Here is a 26,569-nt window from a genome sequence, read left to right as displayed (position 1 = left end):
GGTGGAAAATCTTACTGTAGAAATAATTAAGTAAACTGAAAAACCAAGATAAACACAATTGAAGCCCATTGCTTCATACCTGGTTGATTCAATGGGTATATATATTTTTTTATTATTGTGCATTTTTGCATTTATGGTTTTTGTTTTAAATGTTATGGAATCAATGTTGGTTTGCATACAAAGCATTTCCTTGTCTTACAACATTAATTATGATGGAGAAAGTGTATCTCAAATAAGTGAATTAAATATTATTCAAGGACAGTAGGATCATTCGGATTGGTAGAATTTTGCCACAGAAATGTATTGATTTTACTCATAATGTTCATGAAGAACTGAAATGAAAAACTTTGTCTCATTGGTTTAATAGCTGGTGTAGCCTCCCTTATTCATTGTCATCTCCAATTTTCACGTGTAAATCAAGTGGTTCAGTATGTTTCCAGGGTTATGAATGACTGTTATTTCTTGGGTGTCTTCAGGGTCTATCCTTTCTCACAGGCAGCCAGCAAAAGGTGCCCTTTTGAATGAATGTGTCTGGATCATATATTCATACATTGTGAAAAATCTGAAAAAAATGAGCGACAAAATCACTGTTGTTGAACAGTACTGTATTTCTATTCTAAGCAAGTGAGGGAAGATGTTAGCTAACTCATTTTAGTGTTAGCTCACAGTTTGGGTAGCTTTGAGTGCTACCAGTTTTGCATGTATTCAACATTTGATATCTGAGTATCTGGTTCCTTATTAAATGGTATTCCTTTGAGTGTGTGCCTGCTAACAAATATATAGGCTCAATATATGAGAGTGTGGAATGGGTACATGAATACTAGGACCAGTGTTCAGTCCAGCCTTTCTTCTTTTTTAAAAAACTATTTTTAAATTAATTAATTAATTTGACTGCATCAGGTCTTAGTTGCAGCATGTGGGATCTTTTTTGAGCAACGCGGGCTCTTTTGTTGCAACGCGTGGGCTCTTCATTGCGGTGCGCAGGCTTCTCTCTAGTTGTGGCATGCTGGTTTTCTCTTCTCTAGGTGTAGCGTGTGGACTCCAGAGCGTGTGGGCTCTGTGGTTTGCGGCGCGCGAGCTCAGTAGTTGTGGCGCACGAGCTTATTTGCCCCACTGTATGTGGGATCTTAGTTCCCCGACCAGGGATTGAACCCATGTCCCCTGCATTGGAAGGTGGATTCTTTACCACTGGACCACCAGGGAAGTCCCTGTCCCAGCCTGTTTAAAATTTTATATTTGTACCTCTTATATACTTTTTATTTTATGTACAGTAAAATACACCCTTTGTTGTGTACAGTTCTGTGGGTTTTGACAAAGGTATAGAATAGTATATCTAGCACCACAATCATGATGTGGAGGGGTTCCATTACCCCTAAATCCCCTTGTGTTTCTCCTCCTACTCCACAATCACTGTTGCAATCACTGTTTCTATAGTTTTGCCTTTTACAAAATGTCATTTAAATGGAATGAAACATTACTTAGCGTCTAAGGTCTAGTTTCTTTTACTTAGCACTCTGAGTTGCCCAGTTTACTTGCAGGCCTTTATCCTTCAGAGACCTCTGTTAGGTTATAGATATACTCCTCCTAGGGCTCTTAGTTGCATTCTGTGTGGAGAAAAGACAAGCCAATCTTACCTCTCTCTAATGTCTTTTTTCATTTGGTTCTTTTTTAATAATTTCCATTTATCTTTTGAACTGTCTCATCTATTGATATTTTTCTGTTCTTGCCATTGCTCCATTTATTTCTACAGGTTGTTTGTAATGGATTTTCAGAGTTCTTATCTTACTTCTAGAATATAGGTCTAACAACGCCTTTATCATGTGCTTTTCATTTGACCCATCACAAAGCATTTTCACAAAGTCTTTATTTGGTGGGATACAACTTTAGAATTTCTCACTTAAAAAGAAAACTGTTATTGGGCTTCCCTGGTGGCGCAGTGGTTGAGAGTCTGCCTGCCGATGCAGGGGACATGGGTTCGTGCCCTGGTCCGGGAAGATCCCACATGCCGTGGAGCGGCTGGGCCCATGAGCCATGGCCGCTGAGCCTGCGCGTCTGGAGCCTGTGCTCCGCAATGGGAGAGGCCACAACAGCGAGAGGCCCGCATACCGCAAAAAAAAACCCAAAAACTGTTATGCCACTAATTTGCATAGTATTGTAGACAGGATTACAGACTATTTGCAGAGTCAAGAATTCAGAGAGGAAATAAGTGAAGAAATGAATAGACAAAAGTGATAAAGGACCAAGGAACCGTGATTTGTGTGATGAGGACTAGACATGCGGGGATGCCTGTAAAATAAATAATTACATAGAACCAATTGTTGTACTTGATTTTTAAATGAATTTCATGTATTTCCTGATCTGATTTATATTCTTTGTGATGTTCTGCTGCAGGTAAAAGGCTAGAAAGTTATCATACTTCAAGGAAGAAAGGTGAGCAGCTACTCGGGTGCTATTGAAAGTTTTGGTCTGTGTTCTGGCCAGTGATGTGAGAAATTCAAGTCCTGTCAGCTCATTCTTTCAGGCGCTCAGGGAGCATGCTTTTATGATAGATTTTTCCCCATAGGTATGCCTGCTTTGTTAATGGAATCTTCATTATTGTTTCTTTCCTTTATTAAATAAAAATCTCTCTTTGAAGTAACTTGGTTAACATTTAAGAACCGTTGATAGATTTCCTTTTTATACCATTTTATTATGTATGAAAATAATCTTTTAGTGCAATTTAAATGTGCCAAAATATTTATTTAACTTTTTATTACTAGCATTTCAGAACTTAGATGTTTTACTCATATTTCTATGATAATCAAAACTTATTTGCTACCTCATTTACAAATATTACCCCACTACTCCTTGAAATTTTAGTTGACTTAATTTTTTGTATTTTCTCAATAGATTTTATTTAATTTTATTCAAAAAAATCCATGGTATGTGCCTACTGTGCTGTGTAGATGAGGGTTCCATTGTTCAACTACTAAACAAAATGTCTACAGTATATGTGCTGTTTTTAATTCATAACGCAGTAGATAAGCCTGAAGAAAATAAGCCTGGCTATGGAAATGCTTATATGTTGGGAGGGTGCTTGTCTGGATCGATGATGAGAAAAATTGTCTGAGGATGCTGAGGGACTCATTCCAGATGTCAATCTGAGGTCCAGATGAATGCCCCTCTAATAGGACAAATAAGACCCTCATAGCCTGGCTTTATTTGGTGACCCCTCATTGACGACATAATACTGCTGCAAGCATGTCTTTTCTTTCTCCCAGGGCAAGGCATTATTAGCATCCTATCTTATGATGCAATATTCACTGTATATATGCTAAGTGACCCAAGACTTGCTTCATTTTGCTCACTTTGAACAGAGATGTAGATAGAACTTGTTTAAAGGAAATGTTCTTGAGTAATAAATGAGGAAACAAAAGAAATGTTGCATTAAGAAGGGGTCAAGCAACTGTGATGGGTACTGAAAGACTCATTAGTGTTGGGCTAAAAGAAGGGAACCATGCATGCCTATAATAAATATTGACCATGGAGTCAGTATTAGTGTGTTTGTTATTTTTAGTGTTGAGTATTTTTTGAGACTATATCTTTCTTTTTTGTTGTTGTTTATTTATGGTTTTTTGAGGTAGAAGGGCTGAAATGAGGGCCTCCACTTCAGAGAATAGGGGTGAGTAACTATACCTGAGTCCTTTAAAATTCATATGTCATGTGCTCTGTGCCACACCCTGAAGTCTCTGTGTTCATCTGTTCAATGGCTTACTCGATTATATCTTCATGATGTGTCCTTTTCTTTGGTGATTGCCTCTACCCTCATTTCCAAATTTTAAATTTTATTTTATCTGAGTTTTGGATGGATTGACAAATGGAGAATCTTGGAAAATTATTGGTTTTTTAATACATTTTCTTATTGCAGTGAAATATCCTTTGGTGAAATTAAGCTGTGTTTGGGAGTTTCTGTAACAAATTATGGTTTCAGAATGTTAACCCCATGATTGAGATCATCATAGTTAGAGCATTTTGGTCAGATCCATAAGATCATTATGGGTCATTATTGCTACTCTTCTCAGTGATGAATTTGACTTTAATTAGGTGTTTTTCATTTTTTGATGTGAAAAATTATATATTAAACTTTCTGAGATCTTTGTAAGGCCATGAAGATTTTAAATGATAAAGAACCTTGAAGTACTTAATTTTTCTGAAACACAAAAAAATTCAATTTTCCATAGTACATTAATCTCACAAAAGATATCGGGTTGGGTTAATCAAGTGTAGAGATAGTGAAATTTCATATAGTAAATAATTAATCATTATTTGTTGTTAAAATTGAAACATCCATCAATAAGGAAAATGGTTTGTATATTCCTTGGCATGATTACACAGGTTTTATGTTACCTAGGGCCTGGTGTTTAATACTTTAGAAATGGGTAAACTCTGTTTTTCTTTTGACAAAGTTATGGTCGCAAATTCTTTGAAGTAATAATTGTTTTTGTTATTTTTATACTTATTTATTTATTTATGTATTGTAATATATGTTTTCACTTCTCCAGAACCTAGCAAAGTAATTCAAATGAACTCAATAACAACTAATAAAATAGCCGTGAACATTAATAATTGTAATATTAGGGAGGAAAAGAGCCCTACCAGATACTGACATGAACTGTAGAAACTCTTATCATTCAAAAACATTTGAGTGTAATTATGAATGACAGGAACACTAGAACATATTTTGGTCTAATAAATATGATCCTAAAATTACATAATTGTTTATTCATCCATGTTAGTATATAAGTAGATTTATAGTGCATGGTTGCTGTCTTAATGTGTAGAATTAAATCGACATAGAGTATTAATGCTGTAAATGGCAAGTATTAAAAATTTACAACCCAGGGTGTTTTAAAAAAGAAGTACTTTTTCCTAGGATTGGGAACAAGATGATATCCTGTCTCATCACTTCTTTTTTTTAAATGAAGTATAGTTGATATACAATATTATATAAGTTACAGGTATAAATATAGTGATTCACAATTTTTAAAGGTTGTACTCTATTTGTAATTATTATAGAATATTGCTTATATTCCCCATGTTGTACAATATAGCTTGTAGCTTATTTTATACCTAATAGTTTGTACCTGTTAATCCACTACACCTAATTCATCCCCTCCCTTCCCTCTCCCCAATGGTAACCACTACTTTGTTCTCTATATCTGTGAGTCTACTTCTTTTTGTTACATTCACTAGTTTGTGAGGTCCTTGTGATGTCCTTGTCTGGCTTTGGTATCACTGTTAAGTTGGCTTCATTATATGAGTTAGGAAGTGTTTCTTCCTCCTCTATTTTTTGAAAGAGTTTGAGAAGTATTGATGTCAATTCTTCCTTAAATGTTTGGTAGAATTCACCAGTGAAGCATATGGTCCTAGACTTTTCTTTGCTGGTAGGTTTTTTATTTTTATTTTTTAAATTTCTGACTCAGTCACTTTTTTATTAATGGTCCATTTGGGCCATCATAACAAGACACCACTGACCAGGTAGCATATAAACAATAGAAATTTATTTTTCAAGTTTTGGATGCTGGAATACCAACATGGTTGAAATCAGGGGGCTGGTATGCTCGGGTAAGGGCACTGTTCTGAGTTGAAGACTTCTTGTATCTTCACATGGTGAAAGGAATAAAAGAGTTTAGTGGAGGTCTCTTTTATAAGAAAGGAATTTCATTCACCAGGTCTCCACCATTATGGTCCAGACACTTCCCAAGGGTCCTACGTACTACTATGTTAACATTTGGGGGTTGCAATTTTAAATATGAATTTTGGGGGGGACACAAAAATTCAGACCATAGCAAGGTCTATTAGGATTTTCAATTTATTCTTGAGTTATTTTTGATAGTTTTTATGTATTTTGGAATTCATCCATTACATCTAGATTGTTTAATTTGTTGGTATACACTTATTCATAGTATTGTTTATAACCCTTTTCATTTCTTTGAAATCAGTAATAATGTGCCTGTGTCCATTTGTGACATTAGTAAGTTGAATCTTCTCTCTTTTCCTCTGGTCAGTTTAGCTAAAACTTTCTGAATTTTGTTAAAGTTTTCAAAGAATCAGTTTTTGGTTTCATTGATTTTCAAATTTCTATTCAATTGATTATTTCAATCTTTAATCTTTATTATTTTCTATGCTAATCTTTTTTTTTCTTCCTTTTCTTGCTTTATGTTTGGGTTTCTCTTCTTCTACCTTCTTCAGGTATAAGGTTATATTATTGACTTGAAATCTTTCTTCATTTTTTTTTTTTTTTCCAGTACGCGGGCCTCTCACTGTTGTGGCCTCTCCCATTGCGGAGCACAGGCTCCGGACGCGCAGGCTCAGCGGCCATGGCTCATGGAACCAGCCGCTCCGCGGCATGTGGGATCTTCCCAGACCGGGGCTGAACCCGTGTCCCCTGCATCGGCAGGCGGACTCTCAACCACTGCGCCACCAGGAAAGCCCTCTTTCTTCATTTTTTTTTTAACATCTTTATTGGGGTATAATTGCTTTACAATGGTGTGTTAGTTTCTGCTTTATAACAAAGTGAATCAGTTATACATATACATATGTTCCCATATCTCTTCCCTCTTGCTTCTCCCTCCCTCCCACCCTCTCTCTTTCTTCATTTTTTAATGTAAGTTTTAACAGCTATAAAATTTTCCCCTCAAGTACTGCTTTTGGCATCTCGTAAGTTTTGGAATGTTGTATGATAATTTTTATTGATCTCAAATAATTTAATAATTTACCTTGAGAATGAGAGAATCTTATTTGATTCATTGTTTATTAGGAATGTGTTTCTTAATCTCCACTTGTGTATGATGAGTCTTCTAAAATTCCTTCTGTTACCGATTTCTAATTTAATTCCATTGTGGTCAGTGAACATACTTTGTATGATTTCAATGTTTTAAAATTTATTTAAACTTATTTTGGGTGTTATTTCTGGTCTATTCTGAAGAATGTTCCTTATGCACTTGAGAAAAATGTGTAATCTTCTGCTTTTAGGTGGAGTGTTCTGCGTAAGTCTGTTAGGTGTAGTTGATTTATGGTGTTGTTCAAGTGCTCTATTTCCAGAATGATCTTCTTTCTAATTTTTCTATTGGTTATTAAAAGTAGGACATTGAAGTATCCACGTATTGTAGAGATGTCTGTTTCTCTCTTCAATTCTGTGCAATTTTGCTTCAGATATTTTGGGACTCTGTTGGTAGGTGTGTAAATGTTTATGATTGTCATATCTTCTTAATTGATTGACTCTTTTATCAATGTTTAATTGACCCATGAAACAATTTTTGTTTGAAAACAAATTTTGTCTGATATTAGTATAGTCACTCTAGCTCTATTTTGGTTACAACTTATATGAAATATTTATTTCATGATCTAATTTTCAACCAGTTTGTCTCTTTGAATGTAAAGTGTGTCTCTGGCAGATAACATACAGTTGGATCATGTTTTTAAATCCATTTTGCCAATCTCTGCCTTTCACTTATACATTTTATACCATTTCTGTTTAATGTCATTACTGATAAAGGAGGACTACTGCCATTTTGCTGTTCATTGTTTTCTGTGTCTTACATGTTTTTTGGTCTTCATTATTGCTTTTTTTGTGTTAAGTAGATATTGTTGAGTGCACCATTTAAACTTCTTTATTTCCTTGTTGTTTTTACTATATATATTTTAAGTTATTTTCTTAGTGGTTGCCCTAGGGGTGACAATTAACTTCTTAATTTATAACAATCTAGTTCTAATTAATACCAATTTAATTTCAATAGTATATAAAATCTTTGCTTCCATATTGCTCCATTTCCCCTGTGTGTTGTCATTGTCACAAATTATGTCTCTATACTTATGTACTCATCACCACAGACTGATAATTTTTGTTTTATGCAGTTATTCAAGCATATGATAGGAAAAGAGAGGAGTTACAAAAAACATATTAATATTGGCTTTTATATTCGCTTGTGAAGTTACCTTTACTGATATTATTTATTGCTTGATGTGGATTCAAGTTACTGTATATGGTCCATTCATTTCAGCTTGACCCCCTTTGACATTTGTTGTAGGGCAAGGCTGCTGTCAAAGAACATTCTCAGTGTTTGTTGTCTGAGAATGTCTTAATTTCTCCTTCATTTTTGTAAGGCATTATTGTCAGATCAAGAATTCCTAGTTGAATGTCTTTTCATTGCATAACTTTGAAACTATCATCCTACTGCCTTCTTACCCCATGTTGTATGATGAAAAATCACTTGTTATTTTATTGAAGATCACTTCTATCTGATGAGTCCCTTCTTTATTGCTGCTTTCAAGGTTCTCTCTTTGACTTTCTATTTGAACAGTTTCATAATGATGTGTTTCAGTATGAATCTGTTTGAATTTATCCTACATGGAGTTCATTAGACTGCTTGTATAGGTAGTTTATCACTTTTCATCAACTTTGGGCAGTTTTGTCCATTATTACTTGAAATATAGTTTCTGTTCCTTTCTTTCTTCTTTCGTGACTCTCATTATGCATATGTTGGTACACTGGATGGTAGCCTCATAGGACTTTTAGGCTATGTCCATTAAAAAATAAATTTTCTCTTCCTATAATTGGATAATTTAAATTGACTTACCTTTAAGTTAGTTTTATTTTTTCAGCTCAAGTTGTTGTGGGGCCCTTTCTGTGAGTTTTTCAACACTTGCTATTGTGCTTTTCAGCTCCAGAATGTCTACTTGATTTGTTTGAAAACTTTCTGTCTCTTTATTGATACACCTATTTCATGAGACAGTGCTTGTGGGGTTCATCTAGTTCTTAAATATGTTTTCCATTAGCTCTTTCAACACATTTAAAGTAACTGATTTAAAATATTTGTCTTTGAGTCCAATGTCTTGGCTTTTCAGGGAGAGTTTCTATTACTTGTTCTTATATTTTTTTCTCTGTGTGTGGGACATACTTCATAGTTTCCTTGAATGCCCATTACTTTTATGTTGAAAATTGGACATTATGAATATCATAATGCGGCAACTCTGGAAATCAGATGTGCCTTCCCTGTTTGTCTGTTGTTGCTTTTTGTTGTTGAAGTTGTTTGTGGTATGTGTTCACTGAAGACTGCTTCATTAGATTTGTGGTCAGCTAAAAATTGGACAAAGATTTCCTTAGAAATCCTGAAGACAAAAAATTTCCCTGCGTTTCAGAAGTCTCTCTGTGTATGTTAGTATATGCCTTTAACACTTAGCCAGGCATTTTAAGCTTTCCCTTAGCCTCAATTTTTGCTTGTTAAGAGCCTCAAGTTCACTCACAGAGGAGACCTTAGGCCTTCTCAAGTTTTCCCTGAATAGGCACATAACTCTACATCTGTGCTGCCCTTATAGATTATGAGGAACACATGGAATCACCTGATAGCCATTACTTCAAAAACACAAAAAATTCATTCCTGAACTTTCCTCATAAGGTATTGGTTTAATTTATTTTCTGTTACAACTGTAATCCGTTGCATTAGGCAGCAGCGACAAACAATGCAAATTACCACCAATCTAGCTGCTAGCATTGAGTGACTTCTGAATTAGGAGAAAGAAAAGCGAGTCTTTGAACCAGTGTTTTAGGGAGCCAACATAAATCATAAATTAAAAGAAATTACAATTCTTTGGATATGAGGTCAGTCCGACTCTTTCCACTACAAGAACCAGGAATGTGGAGTGTTATTCTCAATAATATCACTGAGTTGGGGAATAAGACATGAGATTAGAGTCAGTTAAACAGCCCAAAGTTTCTGGATTTTAGAAATTGAACTATGTTTCTTGATTAAGAGATTGCCTAGTGACAGCTATTACTTGGTGAATTTGCAGATTTCCAAAAAAGTTGATAGTGCAAGCATTTACCACTTTTTCGTTACTGTTTATGAAGGGACAGGTGTTGGAGTTCCTCATGTGTCAGATTTGGTGCTGTCATTCTCATTTCACTTTTGATTTTACCAGTCACTAATGAAGTTCATCATATCTTGAAGGATTATAATCACTTGTATATCTTCACTTGAGAAGTGTCTATTAAAATAATTTTAACAATTTTAATGGAGTTATTTCTTTTCTTCTTCAGTTGAAAGAGCTGATTATATGGTACGGGAGGAAAGATTTTACCAAAAATATAATTTGAAAATCACCCCCTGTGATTCTGCTGGTTACAGTTTATCTGTAAAATTAAATCCGTATATCACAAAATACAGTAATACTGGTAAAGAAAAATGTATGTAAATTTTTCATTTAACTTTTTGAGAAAAAGATATTTTATTGCTATTGTTCTTTTTGCCTTCTGTGAATAGGGTAGTTTACCTTTTGTAATAACATGAAATGGAATATAAAATATGTTGCATAACATATGGTGATTCATAATAAAAAACAGGTCTATGGATAATCTTTTTAAAACATGTGAAAAAGATCACATAATATTGGAGATATTTTCCACAAAGGTGTTATGTTTAGAAAAAAAGATAATATATTTTTTTAACATCTTTATTGGAGTATAATTGGTTTACAATGGTGTGTTAGTTTCTGCTCTATAACAAAGTGAATCAGCTATACATATACCCCCATATCTCCTCCCTCTTGCGTCTCCTTCCCACCCTCCCTGTCCCACCCCTGTAGGTGGTCACAAAGCACTGAGCTGATCTCCCTGTGCTATGTGGCTGCTTCCCACAAGCTATCTATTTTACATTTGGTAGTGTATATATGTCCATGCCACTCTCTCACTTCATCCCAGCTTGCCATTACCCCTCCCCCGTCCTCAAGTACATTGTCTATGTCTGTGTCTTTATTCCTGTCCTGCCCCTAGCTTCTTCAGAACCATTTTTTTTTAGATTCAATATATATGTATTAGCATACAATATTTGTTTTTCTCTTTCTGACTTACTTCACTCTGTATGACAGACTCTAGGTCCATCCACCTCACTACAAATAACTCAATTTCATTTCTTTTTATGGCTGAGTAATATTCCATTGTGTATATGTGCCACATCTTCTTTATCCATTCATCTGTCAATGGACACTTAGGTTGCTTCCATGTCCTGGCTGTTGTAAATAGAGCTGCAATGAACATTTTGGTACATGACTCTTTTTGAATTATGGTTTTCTCATGGTGTATGCCCAGCAGTGGGATTGCTGGGTCGTATGGTAGTTCTATTTGTAGTTTTTTAAGGAACCTCCATACTGTTCTCCATAGTGGCTGTATCAATTTACATTCCCACCAACAGTGCAGGAGGGTTCTCTTTTCTCCACACCCTCGCCATCATTTGCTGTTTATAAATTTTTTGATGATGGCCATTCTGACTGGTGTGAGATGATATCTCATTGTAGTTTTGATTTGCATTTCTCTATTGATTAGCGATGTTGAGCATCCTTTCATGTGTTTGTTGGCAAAAAAAAGATAATATTTTTAAAAAGGAACTCTGTGAGGGACATTGCTGAAGGGTTTTTAAAAGTCCATGAACATATCAGGTGAGAGGTACAAATTATGTGTTGGGAAGGGCAGTGATACCTTTTCATGGGAGAATATGACATAGGATAAAAAGTATGAAAAATGAAAAATAAGAAGATTTGAAAAAATGTGAAGATTTTGACTTAGGCGGCAGATCCTGGCATGAAGCACAAATCATAGTGTGCATGGGAATTCTTTGCATTTCACAAGGCACAGGCCACGGTGATGTGTAGAAGGAATGCCATTTCACTACAAACACAAAAATACAAATGAACAAACACATACAGGCAAACGTAAGTGGCTAATGTCCTACACTCCTGCCATCAGACACGCATTCAGTCCTCCCTAAGGGAAAGAGGTAGTTGGAAGCAGGTGCAGGGCTTACCACCAGGTAAACATTGGCATGAATCTTCTTCTGTGAGGACCCGGATCCAATTCTGAAGCTCATGTGTGATTTCCGTCCACTTCTCAGGTGGAGTTGCCAAGCAAGGCTGGCCGTCCGCTAAGACAAGAACACCTTCGCGTGATATGATGACTGGAGGTATGAGGGAGACACGAAAGAAGTGGGATGGTCCCAGGGTGCTGAACCTGGCCATGGATCTCTCAGGGCCATAGACATCCCCCCACCCCAAGGTGTGCTATTGGATATTAGGGTTTCGTTGGATGGACCCAGTGACTGCAAGCGTGGATTCACTCTTCTTCTTGCTGAGTGGCCTGGGAGCTGTGGATTCCCCAGGCTGTTGGAGTACTCCGGGGTCATTGGATCCTCTTCAGAGCCACCCGGCCTCACAGTTGGATTCTGCAGTGTCCCAGCACGTGCTCGGATGGATGATGACTCCCTCGTATGCATTCCTTGGTAAATCTGAACAAAGTAAGTGAGAATGCTCTACCATCTCCTCATCGAAACTGAGGTCCAGCACGTTGCCTCCCTTGGGGGTAGGGGACAGTTAGGAGTGAGGGCCAACGTTCCCTTGCTGACACGCATGCAAACACCACTCAGGGTGCCAGCATTGGAGGGGATCCTGTCTGAGGGTCGACTATGTCTGCACAGTAGCTGGGTAGTCTATGATCCCAGGTCCTTGGTGAAAGGCCAGTGAGGGATTGTGAGATGGCAGGCTCTCCTGCTGGTCTTAGGAGAAGGAGTGTGTGCAGATCTAGGCCCAGTGAGCTCGCGGCTTGGAGAGGTGTGTTTTGGCCAGGTTCCCACTTTGGGCGTGGCACTTCGGGGGGTGTATTCACTGTGCCCTTGCAGGGTTCCAGCTCCCCTTGCGTGGCAGAGGTCTTCCACTGGAAGTCTGTCTGTGGTCCTCGGGGACAGTGCCTTTGATCTCTGTGAGGTCCTTGTTAGTGTCGCTGTGGCAGTGGAGAAGTGCCAGAATGCATGGGATGGGGTCAGCGTCGTCAAATCAGACATGCTTGCAGTCTGTCTTCCCTGGTGTACAGTGTCCCCATGTTCGCATGATGTCTGTGGCTTCCAGTAGGGTCGAGTCGCCTTGTGGGCAGGAGGAGGGCACTGAGGATGAGGCTGTTGAGTGTTTGAACGTTTCCTCGGATTCAGGGCTCCAAACCCTGCCGGCTAGAAGCTGGCTGGGACGTGGCTGGAAAGGTAACCTAGCTTCTGCTGTGGGGTTCGAACCTGGGTCATGGTTGCTGAAGCCCACCACTTCCCATGGTGGGCATTCCCACAGGTCCATGGAAAGTGATTTGCCCTAGATGACAAGAAGTAGCACTTGGGCTGAAGTCCATTAGCCCCTAGAGAGGTGCCGGGCTGCATCTTGCCTATAGCCAGCTGCACGTCAGAGTTGGCACCATCAATGGGAGGTTCCCTTGCTTCCAAAAGCACTGGGAGTGGCCCCAAGTGCACATCAGATGTGCTACTAGCTGGCAGGGTCTCCAGGTCCACGTAGATGTCACACCCACAGCCGGGAGGCAGATCTCGTCGAGTCTTTGTGCTATGGTCACAAGGCGTGGCTGTGGGAGAGCGGGATCCATGGCCAATTTCAACAGCCCCTGGGAGTCAAAGTTCACATGCGGCCTCTTGAGGCTAACAGGGGTTTTCTCCATTTAGTGGGGGGGTCCAAAGCCAGGGCGCTGTGTATAAGCTGTGGCTTTTACTGTTCAGGTTCTCTGCAGAGGGCAACAGGGACACACAGAGACCAAGACGCGGATTCAGAGGAACACATAGAAACCCACAAGCGCATCCTCGTGCATACACGTGCAAACACACACATACACCCTCAAACACACCGGCTAATGTAAGTGCCTAACTTCTACAGTCGTGCTGTCAGACACGCAATCAGTCCTCCGTAAGGGATAGAGGTCCTTGGGAAGGAGTTTCCAGGATCACGCCCCGGTAAATGTTCACATGAATAATGTTCTCTGAGGACCCCAGTCCAATTCTGAAGCCTGAGTGATTTCTGTCCACCTCTCTGGTCTGATGACTGGAGGTGCTAAGGAGAACTCGAAAAAGTGAGGCGGGTGCGTGTTGGTGAGCGTGGCCGTGGATAACTCATCCACCCTAAGATGTGCATTGGATATTAGGATTTCCTCAGATGGGCCCAGTGGCTGCAAGAGTGGATTGACTGTTGCTCTTGCTGAGTGGCCTGAGGACTGTGGATTCCCCAGGGTTTTGGAGTACACCAGGGTCATGGCTGCTCTACAGAGCCTCGCAGCCTGCCCAGTTATATTCTGCAGCTTCCCAGCATGTGCTTGGATCGATGATGACACCCTTGTATGCATTTCTTGGAAAATCTGAACAAAATGAGTGAGAACACTCTACCATCTCCTCATCGATACTGAGGTCCAGCACGTTTCCTCTCTCGGGGGTAGGGCACAGTTAGGAGTAAGGGCCATCGTCCCCTCCTGACATACATGCAAATACCACCCAGTACTCCAGCATTGGAGGGGTTTCTGTCTGAGGGTGGACCGTGTCTGCACATAAACTGGGTCGTCTATGAATCCCAGGTCCCTGCTGAAAGGCCGCTGAGGGAATGTGAGGGGGCAGGCTCACCTGCTGATCTTCAGAGTCGGAGTGTGGGCTGAGGTAGGTGCAGTGAGCTTGCAGCTTGGGAGGCAGTGTCACGGTTTGTGCGTGCCGCTTTGGGGGTTGATTCTGGAAGCCAAAATGAGAAAGCTTCCCTGGTTGGAGCCCGGAGCCTCAGGCCAGGCCTGTGGCCCTCCCTGTTTTTGTGTTTGTCATGGTGAAGTTCTTGAGTGGCCAGTGAGGCTGGAGCAGTGGGTGTGTGGGGCCTGGCGTTGGGCATCGGCGCAAGGGGGCTGATGGATTAGGCCTCGGTGTTGCGCTTGTCAGCTCCTGTATTGCAATTCCCGGCACAGTGTTTTCGCCACGTGGTCATCGTGGAGTGGGGTGAGGTCCGAGTGCTGCATTTAAGCCTGTGTCGTGGCTGATGGTCTGGACAGGAAGGTAAGGCATGATAAGGACAGGTCCTATGTGATGTTGTGGCATGGGCTGTCATCATTGGGTTGCAGGCTCTGGCCTCAGCTTCTCAAGGATTTGTCATGTACTTGATGGGCTGGCATCACCTGCCTATGGAGAGGATGGCTTTGGCGGTTCATGTGGATGCGACGAGGTAGGTAACCTGTGTGGACTTGTGATCCCGTTGCCAGAGAAATGATTCCCAAAGGGTGTCTTGCGTGACCTAGAAAAGATCGATATTCTGAGGAGTGTGTGCTGGCCTTCTGGGGGTAGGTGAGTTATGCGAACATGCCCTTTGGCCACTTTGTTCCCTAGTTTGGGAATGTGCAAAGCGAAAGTGTTTTTCCCGGAAGGCGTGCCGTGGCCGGCCCATGAGGTACGGAGGCCTATCTAACAGCCAGAGGTTTATCCGAAGCAGTCCGTTGGCATGGTAGAGATGGGCGCACTGTTGTGATGCCAGGTGCGCTGACCTTGACAGCCACATTTCCCTTACTGGCTTCCAGGTCCCCTCATGTGGCAGAGGTCTTCCGTTGGAAGTTTGTCTGTGGTCCTCGGGGACAGTGCTTTTCTCTGTGAGGTCCTCGGAAGTTCGCTGTGGCAGTGGAGAAGTGCCAGGATGCATGGTGTGGGTTCAGTGTCATCAAAGCAGAAATGCTTGTGGTCTGTTTTCCCCGGTGTACAGTGTCCCCGTGTTCGCATGTTATCTCTGGCTTCTAATAGGGTCCAGTCGCCATGTGGGCAGGAGGAGGGCAGTGAGGACAAGGTTGCCAAGTGTTTGAGCATTTACTCGGGATTCAGGGCTCTGAATCCTGCCAGAGGGGAGCTGGCCGAGATGTGGCTGGAAAGGTGGCCTAGTTTTAACCGTGGGGTTTGAACCTGGGTCATGGTTGCTGAAGACCACCTCTTGCCATGGTGGGCATTCCCACAGGTCCACGGAAAGTGATTTGGCCTAGTTGGCGAGAAGTCGCACTTGGGCTGAAGTCCATTAGACCCTTGAGAGGTACCGGGTTGCATTTTGTCTGCTGCCAGCTGCAGGTCATTGTCAACGCCATCCATGGGAGGTTCCCTTGCTTCCAAAAGCGCTGGGAGTGACCCCAAGTGCACATCAGATGTGCTAGTAGCTAGCAAGGTCTCTAGGTCCATGTAGATGTGACACTCACGACTGGGAGGCAGATCTCCTCGACACTTTGTGCTTTGGTGAGAAGGCATGGCTGAGGGATAGCGGGAGTCGGTGGCCTATTTCAACAGCCTCTGGTGGTCAGATGGTCAAAGTTAGCATATGGCCTCTTGAAGCTGGCAGGGGTATTTCTCCATTCAGTGGGGTGGTCCAAAGTCAGGGTATTGTGTATAAACTGCGACATTTACTATTCAGTGTCACTGCAGAAGGCCTCAAGGACACACAAAGACCAGTACAGGGATTCAGAGGCCCACACAGAAACCCACAAGCACATCATCATGCGTAGTCATAGTCACGCACGTGAACACGCAGGAACACACACATACACCCTCACACACAAAGGCCAACGTACGTGCCTAACTTCCTGCAGTCATGCTGTCAGACACACTTTCAGTTCTTGGTAAGGGATAGAGGTCCTTGTGAAGCAGGTTCAGGGCTGCAGCCCAGGTATATGTTCGTATAAATCATGTTCCCTAAGGACCCCCGTTCACTTCTGAATCCTGCGTGATTTCTGTCCACATCCCAGGTGCAGTTGCTTGACAAGGCTGGCCGTCAGCAAAGACAAGAGGACGTTTGCGTGGGCTGACGACTGGAGGTGCTGAGGAGAACTGGAAAAAGTGAGGCAGGCCCACGTTTCCGAGCGTAGATGTGGTTAACACGGGAAGGTAGGCGTTCACCCACCCTAAAATGTGCCTTTGGGTATTAGGTTTTCCTCTGACGGGCCCAGTGGCTTCAAGAGTAGATTGACTGTTGCTTTGCAGAGTGGCCTGAGGGCTGTGGATTCCCCAGGGTTCTGGAGTACAACGAGGTCATGGCTCCTCTGCAGACCCGCATGGCGTGCCCGGATGTGTACTGCTGCGTCCCAGCACGTGCTTGGATGGATGATGACACCCCTGTATGCATTCCTTGGAAATTCTGAACAAAATGAGTGAGAACACTGTACCGTCTCCTCATCGAGTGAGGTCCAGCACGTTTCCTCTCTCAGGCGTAGGGGACAGTGAGGAGCGAGGTAGGTAACCTGCGTAGAGTTGTGATCCCATTGCCGGAAGAATGACGCCCAAAGGATGTCTTGCAGGACATAGACAAGATAGACATGCTGAGGGCCAGCGTCCCCTGCTGACATGCATGCAAACACCACTCAGGGCTCCAGACTTGGAGGGGCTTCTGTCTGAGGGTCGACTGTGTCTGCCCCTAAGCTGCGTCGTCTGTGAATATCAGGTCACTGCTGAAAGACCGTTGAGGGAATGTGAGGGGGCATGCTCTCCTGCTGGTCTTCAGCGTCGGAGTGTGTGCTGGTGTAGGCCCAGTGAGCTTGCAGCTTGGAAAGGTGTGTTTTGGCCGGGATCTCGCTTTGTGCACGCCGCTTCGGGGTTTAGCTCTGGAAGCCAAAACGAGCAAGCTTCCCTGGTTGGGGCCTGGAGCATCAGGTCAGGCCTGTGGCCCTCCCTGTCATTTGGGTTGGGGCTTTGAAGTTCTTGAGTGCCCGGTGCGGCTGGAATAGTGAGTGGGTGTGGACTGTGGTTTGGCTTTGGCAGAAGGGGACTGATGGATTAGGGCTAGGTAGGGCCCATGTCAGCTCCTCTACTGCACCTCCCGGCACTGGTGTTGGCACTAAGTGGGCTATCGTGGAGTGGGGTTAGCACCGAGTGCTGCATTTAAGCCTGCGTGGTGGCTGTTTCCTGGAGAGGAAGGTAAGGCATCATGAGGACATGTCCTGTGTGATGTCGGGGGATGGGCTGTCATTATTGGGTTGCATGCGCCGGCCACGGCTTCCCAAGGATGTGTCCTGTCCGTGATGGGTTGGAATAAGCTGCCTATGAAGGGTATGGCTTTGGCAGTTCATGAAGATGCGGTGAGGTAGGTTATCTCCGTAGATTTGTGATCCCATTGCCGGAGGAATGACGCCCAAAGGGTGTCTTGCAGGACGTAGAGAAGATAGACATGCTGAGGCGTCTGTTCCGCTCTCCTTGAGGATAGGTGAGTTATGCGAACATGCCCTTTGGCCACTTTGTTCCCTTGTTTGGGAATGTGCAAAGTGAAAAGTTTTTCTCCCAGAGGGCATGATGCATCTGGCCCGTGAGGCACGAAGGACTTTCGAAGAGCCAGAGATTTATCTGGAGCAGTGTGTTGGCGGAACAGCGACGCGGGCACTGTTGCGATGCCGGGTGTGCTGCCGCAGACAGGCACTGTGCCCTTTGAAGCTTCCAGGTCCCCTTGGGTGGCAGAGGTCTTCTGTTGGCAGTCTGTCTGTGGTTCTCGGGGACAGTGCCTGTGATCTCTGTGAGGTTCTCGGTAGTGTCGCTGTGGTAGTGGAGAAGTCCCAGGATCCTTGGGGTAGGGTCACTGGCATCAAAGCAGACATGCTTGTGATCTTTCGTCCCAGGTGTACAGTGTCCCCCTGTTTGCACGATGTCTGTGGCTTCCAATAGGGGCGAGTTGCCCCGTGGGCAGGAGGAGGCCGCGGAGTACGAGTCTGGCAAGGATTTGTGCATTTCCTCGGGGTACAGGGCAGCAAACCCTGCTGGCTTTGTGCTGGCGAAATATGGCAGGGATGGTAGGGTAGTTTCGGCTGTGTGGTCCAAACCTGGGTCATGGTTGCTGAAGCCCACCACTTCCTGTGGTGGGCATTCCTATGGGTCCACAGAAAGTGATTTGGCCTTGTTGGCGAGAATTGGCACATAGGCCGAATTTCGTTAGCCCCTTGAGTGGTGCCGGGCTGCATCTTGCCTGTAGCCTGCTGCAGGTCAGGGTCGGCCCGACCAGCGGAGGTCCTCTTGCCTCCAGGAGTGCCGGAAGGGGTCCCAAGTGCACATCAGATGTGCTACCAGCTGGCAGGATCTCCGGGTCCACGTATATGTCGCACCCACAGCCGGGAGGCAAGTCTGGTTAGGTCTTTGTGCTTTGGTCAGAAGGCTTGCCTGTGGGAGAGCGGGAATCCGTGGCCAATATCAGCAGACCCTGGGTTTCAGAGTTCGCATTCAGCCTCTTGAAGCTTGAAGGGGTCTTTCTCCATTCAGGGGGGGCAGTGTGCAAAGCTAGCGCGCTGTGTATAAACTGTGGCTTTAACGGTTCGTTGTCTCTGCAGAGGGCCTCAGGGATACACGGAGACCAAGATGCGGATTCAGAGGAACAGAAAGAAGCCCACAGGCGCATCCTCGTGAGCAGTGACAGTCACACACGTGCACACGCGTGAACACACACATAGACTCTCTCACATACCGGCCAAGGTACGTGCCTAACTTTCTGCAGTCGTGCTGTCAGACAAACATTGAGTCCTCAGTAAGGGTAGAGGTCCTTGGGAATCAGGGTCCGGGCTCAAGCCCAGGTAAACATTCGCATGAATCAGGTTCTATGCAGACACCGTCCAATTCTGACACCTGCGTGTTTTATGTCCACTTCTCAGACGCAGTTGCAGGGCAAGAGTGGCCGTCAGGAAAGGCAAGAAGACTTTGCGTTGTCTGATGACTGGAGGTGCTAAGGAGAACTGTAAAAGTGAGGTGGGGGCAGGTTGCTAAGCTTGGTCCTGGATGACTCAGGATGGTAGGCGTTCACCTACCCAAAATTGTGCCAGTGGATATTATGTTTTCCTCAGACTTGCCCAGTGGCTTCAAGAGTAGTTTGACTGTTGCTCTTGCAGAGTGGCCTGAGGGCAGTGGATATCCCCGGCTTTTGGAGTACTACGATGTCATGGCTCCTCTGCAGACCCTCATGCCATGCCTGCTTGTGTTCTGCAGCGTCCCAGCACGTGCTTAGATCGATGATGACACCCTTGTGTGCATTCCTTGGAAAATCTGAACAAAATGAGTGAGAACACTCTACCATCTCCTCATCAAATCTGAGGTCCAGCACGTTTCCTCTCTCGGGCGTAGGGCACTGTGAGGAGCGAGGTAGGTAACCTGCATAGAGTTGTGATCCCATTGCCTGAGGAATGACACCAAAGGGTGTCTTGCATGACGTAGAGAAGATAGACATGCTGAGGGCCAGCGTCCCCTGCTGACATGCATGCAAACACCACTCAGGGCTCTAGACCTGGAGGGGCTCCTCTCTGAGGGTTGACTGTGTCTGCCTCTAAGCTGGGTTGTCTGTGAATATCAGGTCACTGCTGAAAGACCGTTGAGGGAGTGTGAGAGGTCAGGCTCTCCTGCTGGTCTTCAGAGTCGGAGTGTGTGGTGGTATAGGCCCAGTGAGCTTGCAGCTTGGAAAGATGTGTTTTGGCCGGGATCTCGCTTTGTGCACGCCGCTTCAGGGTTTAGCTCTGGAAGCCAAAACGAGCAAGCTTCCCCGGTTGGGGCCTGGAGTATGAGACCAGGCCTGTGGACCTTTCTGTCGTTTGATTTGGAGCTTTGATGTTCTAGAGTTCCCGGTGTGGCTGGAGCAGTGAGTGGGTGTGGACTGGGGTTGGGCTTTGGCAGAAGGGGACTGGTGGATTAGGCCTAGGTAGGGCCCATGTCAGCTCCTGTACTGCAGCTCCCGGCACAGGTGTTGACACAAAGTGGGCTATCGTGGAATGGGGTTAGCACCGAGTGGTGCATTTAAGCCTGTGTGGTGGCTGTTTCCTGGAGAGGAAGGTAAGGCATCGTGAGGACATGTCCTCTGTGATGTCGTGGGATGGGCTGTCATTATTGGGGTGCAGGCGCTGGCCACGGCTTCCCAAGGATGTGTCCTGTCCGTGATGGGTTGCATCAGCTGCCTATGAAGGGTATGGCTTTAGCAGTTTATGAGGATGCGTTGAGGTAGGTAACCTGCGTAGAGTTGTGATCCCATTGCCGGAGGAATGACGCCCAAAGGGTGTCTTGCAGGACGTAGAGAATATAGACATGCTGAGGCGTCTGTGCCGCTCTCCTTGAGGATAGGTGAGTTGTGTGAACATGCCATTTGACCAGTATGTTGCTTGTTTGGGAATGTGCAAAGCTAAAAGTTTTTCTCCCAGAAGGCATGATGCGGCCGGCCTGTGAGGCACGCAGGACTTTCTAAGAGCCAGAGATTTATCTGGAGCAGTGTGTTGGCGGAACAGCGACGCGGGCACTGTTGCGATGCCGGGTGCGCTGCCGCAGACAGGCACTGTGCCCTTTGAAGCTTCCAGGTCCCCTTGGGTGGCAGAGGTCTTCCGTTGGCAATCTGTCTGTGGTTCGCGGGGACAGTGCCTTTGATCTCTGTGAGGTTCTCGGTAGTGTTGCTGTGGCAGTGGAGAAGTGCTAGGGTCCGTGGGGTAGGGTCAGTGTCATCAAAGCGGACATGCTTGCGGTCTGTAATCCCTGGTGTACAGGGTCCCCCTGTTTGCACGATGTCTGTGGCTTCCACTAGGGTCGAGTTGCCCCGTGGGCAGGAGGAGGGCACTGAGGAAGAATCTGTCCAGGGTTTGTGCGTTTCCTCGGGGTTCAGGGCAGCCAACACTGCTGGGTGGGTGCTGACGAAACATGGCAGGGATGGTAGCCTAGCTTCGGCTGTGGGGTCCGAACTGTGGTCATGGTTGCTGAAGCCCACCACTTCCTGTGGTGGGCAGTCCCATGGTCTCACGGAAAGTGATTTCGCCTAGTTGGCGAGAATTGGCACATAGGCCGAATTTCGTTAGTCCCTTGAGTGGTGCCGGCCTGCATCTTGCCAGTAGCGTGCTGCAGGTCAGGGTCGGCCCGACCAGCGGAGGTTCTCCTGCCTCCGGGAGTGCTGGAAGTGGCCCCAAGTGCACATCAGATGTGCTACTAGCTGGGAGCATCTCCGGGTCCACGTATATGTCACACCCACGGCCGGGAGGCAAGTCTGCTTAGGTCTTTGTGCTTTGGTCAGAAGGCTTGGCTGTGGGAGAGCAGGAATCCATGGCCTATTTCAAAAGCTCCTGGGTTTCAGAATTCGCCTTCCCCCTCTTGAAGCTTGAAGGGTCTTTCTCCGTTCAGGGAGTGCAGTGTCCAAAGCCAGGGTGCTGTGTATCAACTGTGGCTTTTACGGTTCGTTGTCTCTGTAGAGGGCCTCAGGGACACACGGACACCAAGATGCAGATTCAGAGGAACACAAAGAAGCCCAGAAGTGCGTCCTCGTGAGCAGTTACAGTCACACACATGCACACGCGTCAACACACACATAGACCCTCTCATATACCAGCCAACGTACGTGCCTAACTTTCTGCAGTCGTGTTGTCAGACAAACATTGAGTTCTCGGTAAGGGTAGAGGTCCTTGGGAAGCAGGGTCCAGGCTCAGGCCCAGATAATCATTCACATGTATCACGTTCTCTGTTGTCCCTGGTCCAATTCTGAAGCCTGCGTGATTTATGTCCACTTCTGAGGTGCAGTTGCTGGGCAAGGGTGGCCGTATGGAAAGGCAAGAAGACTTTCGCGTTGTGTGATGACGGGAGGTGCTGAGAACTGGAAAAGTGAGGTGGGGGCAGGTTGCTAAGCATGGTCCCGGATGACTCAGGAAGGTAGGCGTTCACCCCACCCTAAGATATGCCACTGGATATTAGATTTTCCTCAGACGGGCCCAGTGGCTTCAAGAGTAGATTGACTGTTGCTCTTGCAGAGTGGCCTGAGGGCTGTGGATTTCCCAGGGTTTTGGAGTACTACGAGGTCATGGCTCCTGTGCAGACTTGCATGGCATTCCCGGTTGTGTTCTGCATCGTCTCAGCAGTGCTTGGATCGATGATGACACCCTTGTATGCATTCCTTGGAAAATCTGAACAAAATGAGTGAGACACTCTACCTTCTCCTCATCGAATCTGAGCTCCACAACATTTCCTCTCTCTGGCGTATGGGACAGTGAGGAGAGAAGTAGGTAACCTGTGTAGAGTTGTGATCCCATTGCCAGAGGAATGACCGCCAAAGGGTGTCTTGCAGGATGTAGAGAACATACACATGCTGAGGGCCAGCGTCCCCTGTTGACATGCATGCAAACACCACTCAGGGCTCCAGACTTGGAGGGGCTCCTGTCTGAGGGTCGACTGTGGCTGCCACTAAGCTGGGTTGTGTGTGAATATCAGGTCACTGCTGAAAGACCGTTGAGGGACTGTGAGGGGGCAGGCTCTCCTGCTGGTCTTCAGAGGCGGAGTGTGTGGTGGTGTAGGCCCAGTGAGCTTGCAGCTTGGGAAGGTGTGCTTTGGCCGGGATCACGCTTTGTGCATGAGGCTTTGGGGTTTAGCTCTGGAAGCCAAAATGAGCAAGCTTCCCTGGTTGGGGCCTGGAGCATCAGGTCAGGCCTGTGGCCCTCTCTGAAGTTTGGTTTGGCTCTTTGAAGTTCTTGAGTGCCCGGTGTGGCTGGAGTAGTGAGTGGGTGTGGACTGGGGTTGGGCTTTGGCGGAAGGGGCTGATGGATTAGGCCTAGGTAGGGCCCATGTCAGCTCTTGTATTGCAGCTCCTGGCACAGGTGTTGGCACAAAGTGGGCCATCGTGGAGTGGGGTTAGCACCGAATGGTGCATTTAAGCCTGCGTGGTGGCTGTTTCCTGGAGAGGAAGGTAAGGCATCATGAGGACATGTCCTGTGTGATGTCGTGGGATGAGCTGTCATTATTGGGGTGCAGGCGCTGGCCACGGCTTCCCAAGGATGTGTCCTGTCCATGGTGGGTTGGCATCAGCTGCCTATGAAGGGGATGGGTTTGGCAGTTCAAGAGGATGGGGTGAGGTAGGTAACCTGCGGAGAGTTGTGATCCCATTGCTGGAGGAATGACGCCCAAAGGGTGTCTTGCAGGACATAGAGAAGATAGACATGCTGAGGAGTCTGTGCCGCTCTCCTTGAGGATAGGTGAGTTATGCGAATATGCCCTTTGGCCACATTGTTCCCTTGTTTGTGAATATGCAAAGCGAAAAGTTTTTCTCCCACAGGGCATGATGCGGCCGGCCCGTGAGGCACGCAGAACTTTCGAAGAGCCAGAGATTTGCCTGGAGCGGTGTGTTGGCGGAACAGCGACGCGGGCACTGTTGCGATGCCGGGTGCGCTGCCGCAGACAGGCACTGTGCCCTTTGAAGCTTCCAGGTCCCCTTGGGTGGCAGAGGTCTTCCGTTGGCAATCTGTCTGTGGTTCTCGAGGGCAGTGCCTTTGATCTCTGTGAGGTTCTCGGTAGTGTCGCTGTGGCAGTGGAGAAGTGCCAGGATCCGTGGGGTAGGGTCAGTGTCATCAAAGCGGACATGCTTGTGATCTGTCATCGCAGGTGTACATTGTCGCCCTGTTTGCACGATGTCTGTGGCTTCCAATGGGGTCGAGTTGCCCCGTGGGCAGGAGGAGGCCACGGAGGACGAGGCTGGCAAGGATTTGTGCGTTTGCTCAGGGTTCAGGGCCGCCAACCCTGCTGGGTGGGTGCTGGCGAAACGTGGCAGGGATGGTAGCCTAGTTTCGGCTGTGGGGTCTGAACTTGGGTCATGGTTGCTGAAGCCCATCATTTCCTGTGGTGGGCATTCCTATGGGCCCACAGAAAGTGATTTGGCCTAGTTGGCGAGAATAGGCACATAGGCCAAATTTCGTTACCCCTCGAGTGGTGCCGGGTTGCATGTTGCCTGTAGCCTGCCGCAGGTCAGGGTCGGCCCGACCAGCGGAGGTTGTCTTGCCTCCGGGAGTGCTGGAAGTGGCCCGAAGCGTACATCAGATGTGCTAGTAGCTGGCAGGTTCTCCGGGTCCACGTATATGTCACACCCACGGCCGGGAGGCAAGTCTGGTTAGGTCTTTGTGCTTTGGTCAGAAGGCTTGGCTGTGGGAGAGCGGGAATCCGTGGCCTATTTCAACAGCCCCTGGGTTTCAGAGTTTGCATTCGGCCTCTTGAAGCTTGAAGGGGTCTTTCTCCATTTAGGGAGGGCGGTGTCCAGTGCCAGTGCACTGCGTATCAACTGTGGCTTTTATGGTTCGGTGTCTCTGTGGAGGTCCTCAGGGACCCACAGAGACCAAGATGCGGATTCAGAGGAACACAAAGAAGTTCAGAAGCTCGTCCTCGTGAGCTGTTACAGTCACATACACGCATAGGTGTGAACACACACATAGACCCTCTGAAATACCGGCCAACGTACGTGCCTAACTTTCTGCAGTCGTGTTGTCAGACAAACATTGAGTTCTCAGTAAGGATAGAGGTCCTTGGGAAGCAGGGTCCGGGCTCAAGCCCAGGTAAACATTCGCACGAATCACAGTCTCTGTGGGCCCCAGTCCAATTCTGAAGCCTGCGTGATTTATGTCCACTTCTCAGGTGCGGTTTCTGGGCAAGGGTGGCCGACAGTAAAGGCAAGAAGACTTTCGCATTGTCTGATGACTGGAGGTGCTAAGGAGAACTGGAAAAGTGAGGTGGGGACAGGTTTCTAAGCGTGGTCCCGGATAACTCAGGAAGGTAGGCATTCACTCAGCCTAAGATGTGCCATTGGATATTAGGTTTTCCTCAGACGGGCCCAGTGGCTTCAAGAGTAGTTTGACTGTTGCTCTTGCAGAGTGGCCTGAGGGCTGCAGATTCCCCAGGGTTTTGGAGTACTACGAGGTCATGGCTCCTCTGCAGACCCGCATGGCATGCCTGGTTGTGTTCTGCTGCGTCCCAGCACGTGCTTGGATCGATGATGACACCCTTGTATGCATTCCTTGGAAAATCTGAACAAAATGAGTGAGAACCCTCTACCGTCTCCTCATCGAGTCTGATGTCCAGCAAGTTTCCTCTCTCAGGCGTAGGGGACAGTGAGGAGCGAGGTATGTAAATTGGGTAGAGTTGTGATCCCATTGCCAGTGGAATAACGCCCAAAGGGTGTGTGGCAGGACTTAGAGAAGATAGACATGCTTAGGCCCCGCGTCCCCTGCTGACATGCATGCAAACACCACTCAGGGCTCCAGACTTGGAGGGGCTTCTGTCTGAGGGTCGACTGTGTGTGCCCATGAGCTGGGTCGTCTATGAATATCAGGTCAGTGCTGAAAGACCGTTGAAGGAATGCGAGGGGGCAGGCTCTCCTGCTGGTCTTAAGAGTCGGAGTGTGTCCTGGTGTATGCCCAGTGAGCTTGCAGCTTGGAATGGTGTGTTTTAGCCGGGATCACGGTTTGTGCACGCCGCTTCGGGGTTTAGCTCTGGAAGCCAAAACGAGCAAGCTTCCCCGGTTGGGGCCTGGAGCATGAGGCCAGGCCTGTGGCCCTCACTGTCGTTTGCTTTGGCGCTTTGATGTTCTTGAGTTCCCGGTGTGGCTGGAGCAGTGAGTGGGTCTGGACTGGGGTTGGGCCTTGGTGGAAGGGGACTGATGGATTAGGCCTAGTTAGGGCCCATGTCAGCTCCTGTACTACAGCTCCCGGCACAGGTGTTGGCACAAAGAGAGCCATCGTGGAGTGGGGTTAGTACTGAGTGCTGCATTTAAGCCTGTGTGGTGGCTGTTTCCTGGAGAGGAAGGTAAGGCATCATGAGGACATGTCCTGTGTTATGTCGTGGGATGGGCTGTCATTATTGGGGTGCAGGCGCTGGCCACGGCTTCCCAAGGATGTGTCCTGTCCGTGATGGGTTGGCATCAGTTGCCTATGAAGGGGATGGGTTTGGCAGTTCAAGAGGATGGGGTGAGGTAGGTAACCTGCGTAGAG

The 26,569-nt window shown here is 46.0% G+C and overlaps 7 non-coding genes across 7 annotated transcripts; all 7 read left to right on the top strand.

Moving 5' to 3' along the window:
• The first annotated feature begins 3,082 nt into the window (after nucleotides 1-3,082).
• On the top strand, nucleotides 3,083-3,149 carry LOC115850065 (small nucleolar RNA SNORD109A). Its single transcript, XR_004038232.1, has one exon. It is a non-coding gene; the product is annotated as a small nucleolar RNA SNORD109A (small nucleolar RNA).
• Nucleotides 3,150-12,274: 9,125 nt separating this feature from the next.
• On the top strand, nucleotides 12,275-12,367 carry LOC115850064 (small nucleolar RNA SNORD116). The gene has a single exon (XR_004038231.1). It is a non-coding gene; the product is annotated as a small nucleolar RNA SNORD116 (small nucleolar RNA).
• Nucleotides 12,368-14,163: 1,796 nt separating this feature from the next.
• Nucleotides 14,164-14,256, top strand: LOC115850067 (small nucleolar RNA SNORD116). The gene has a single exon (XR_004038230.1). It is a non-coding gene; the product is annotated as a small nucleolar RNA SNORD116 (small nucleolar RNA).
• A 2,684-nt stretch (nucleotides 14,257-16,940) lies between these two features.
• Nucleotides 16,941-17,031, top strand: LOC115850757 (small nucleolar RNA SNORD116). Its single transcript, XR_004038490.1, has one exon. It is a non-coding gene; the product is annotated as a small nucleolar RNA SNORD116 (small nucleolar RNA).
• Nucleotides 17,032-19,816: 2,785 nt separating this feature from the next.
• On the top strand, nucleotides 19,817-19,909 carry LOC115850758 (small nucleolar RNA SNORD116). The gene has a single exon (XR_004038491.1). It is a non-coding gene; the product is annotated as a small nucleolar RNA SNORD116 (small nucleolar RNA).
• A 2,780-nt stretch (nucleotides 19,910-22,689) lies between these two features.
• Nucleotides 22,690-22,781, top strand: LOC115850880 (small nucleolar RNA SNORD116). The gene has a single exon (XR_004038523.1). It is a non-coding gene; the product is annotated as a small nucleolar RNA SNORD116 (small nucleolar RNA).
• Nucleotides 22,782-25,566: 2,785 nt separating this feature from the next.
• On the top strand, nucleotides 25,567-25,659 carry LOC115850894 (small nucleolar RNA SNORD116). Its single transcript, XR_004038528.1, has one exon. It is a non-coding gene; the product is annotated as a small nucleolar RNA SNORD116 (small nucleolar RNA).
• The last annotated feature ends 910 nt before the right edge of the window (nucleotides 25,660-26,569 follow it).

This window comes from Globicephala melas, chromosome 2 (genome assembly GCF_963455315.2).
Source record: "Globicephala melas chromosome 2, mGloMel1.2, whole genome shotgun sequence".
Classification (NCBI taxonomy): domain Eukaryota; kingdom Metazoa; phylum Chordata; class Mammalia; order Artiodactyla; family Delphinidae; genus Globicephala; species Globicephala melas.
The sequence above is the reverse complement of the archived record's forward strand: the minus strand, read 5'-3'. Positions and strand labels throughout refer to the sequence as shown.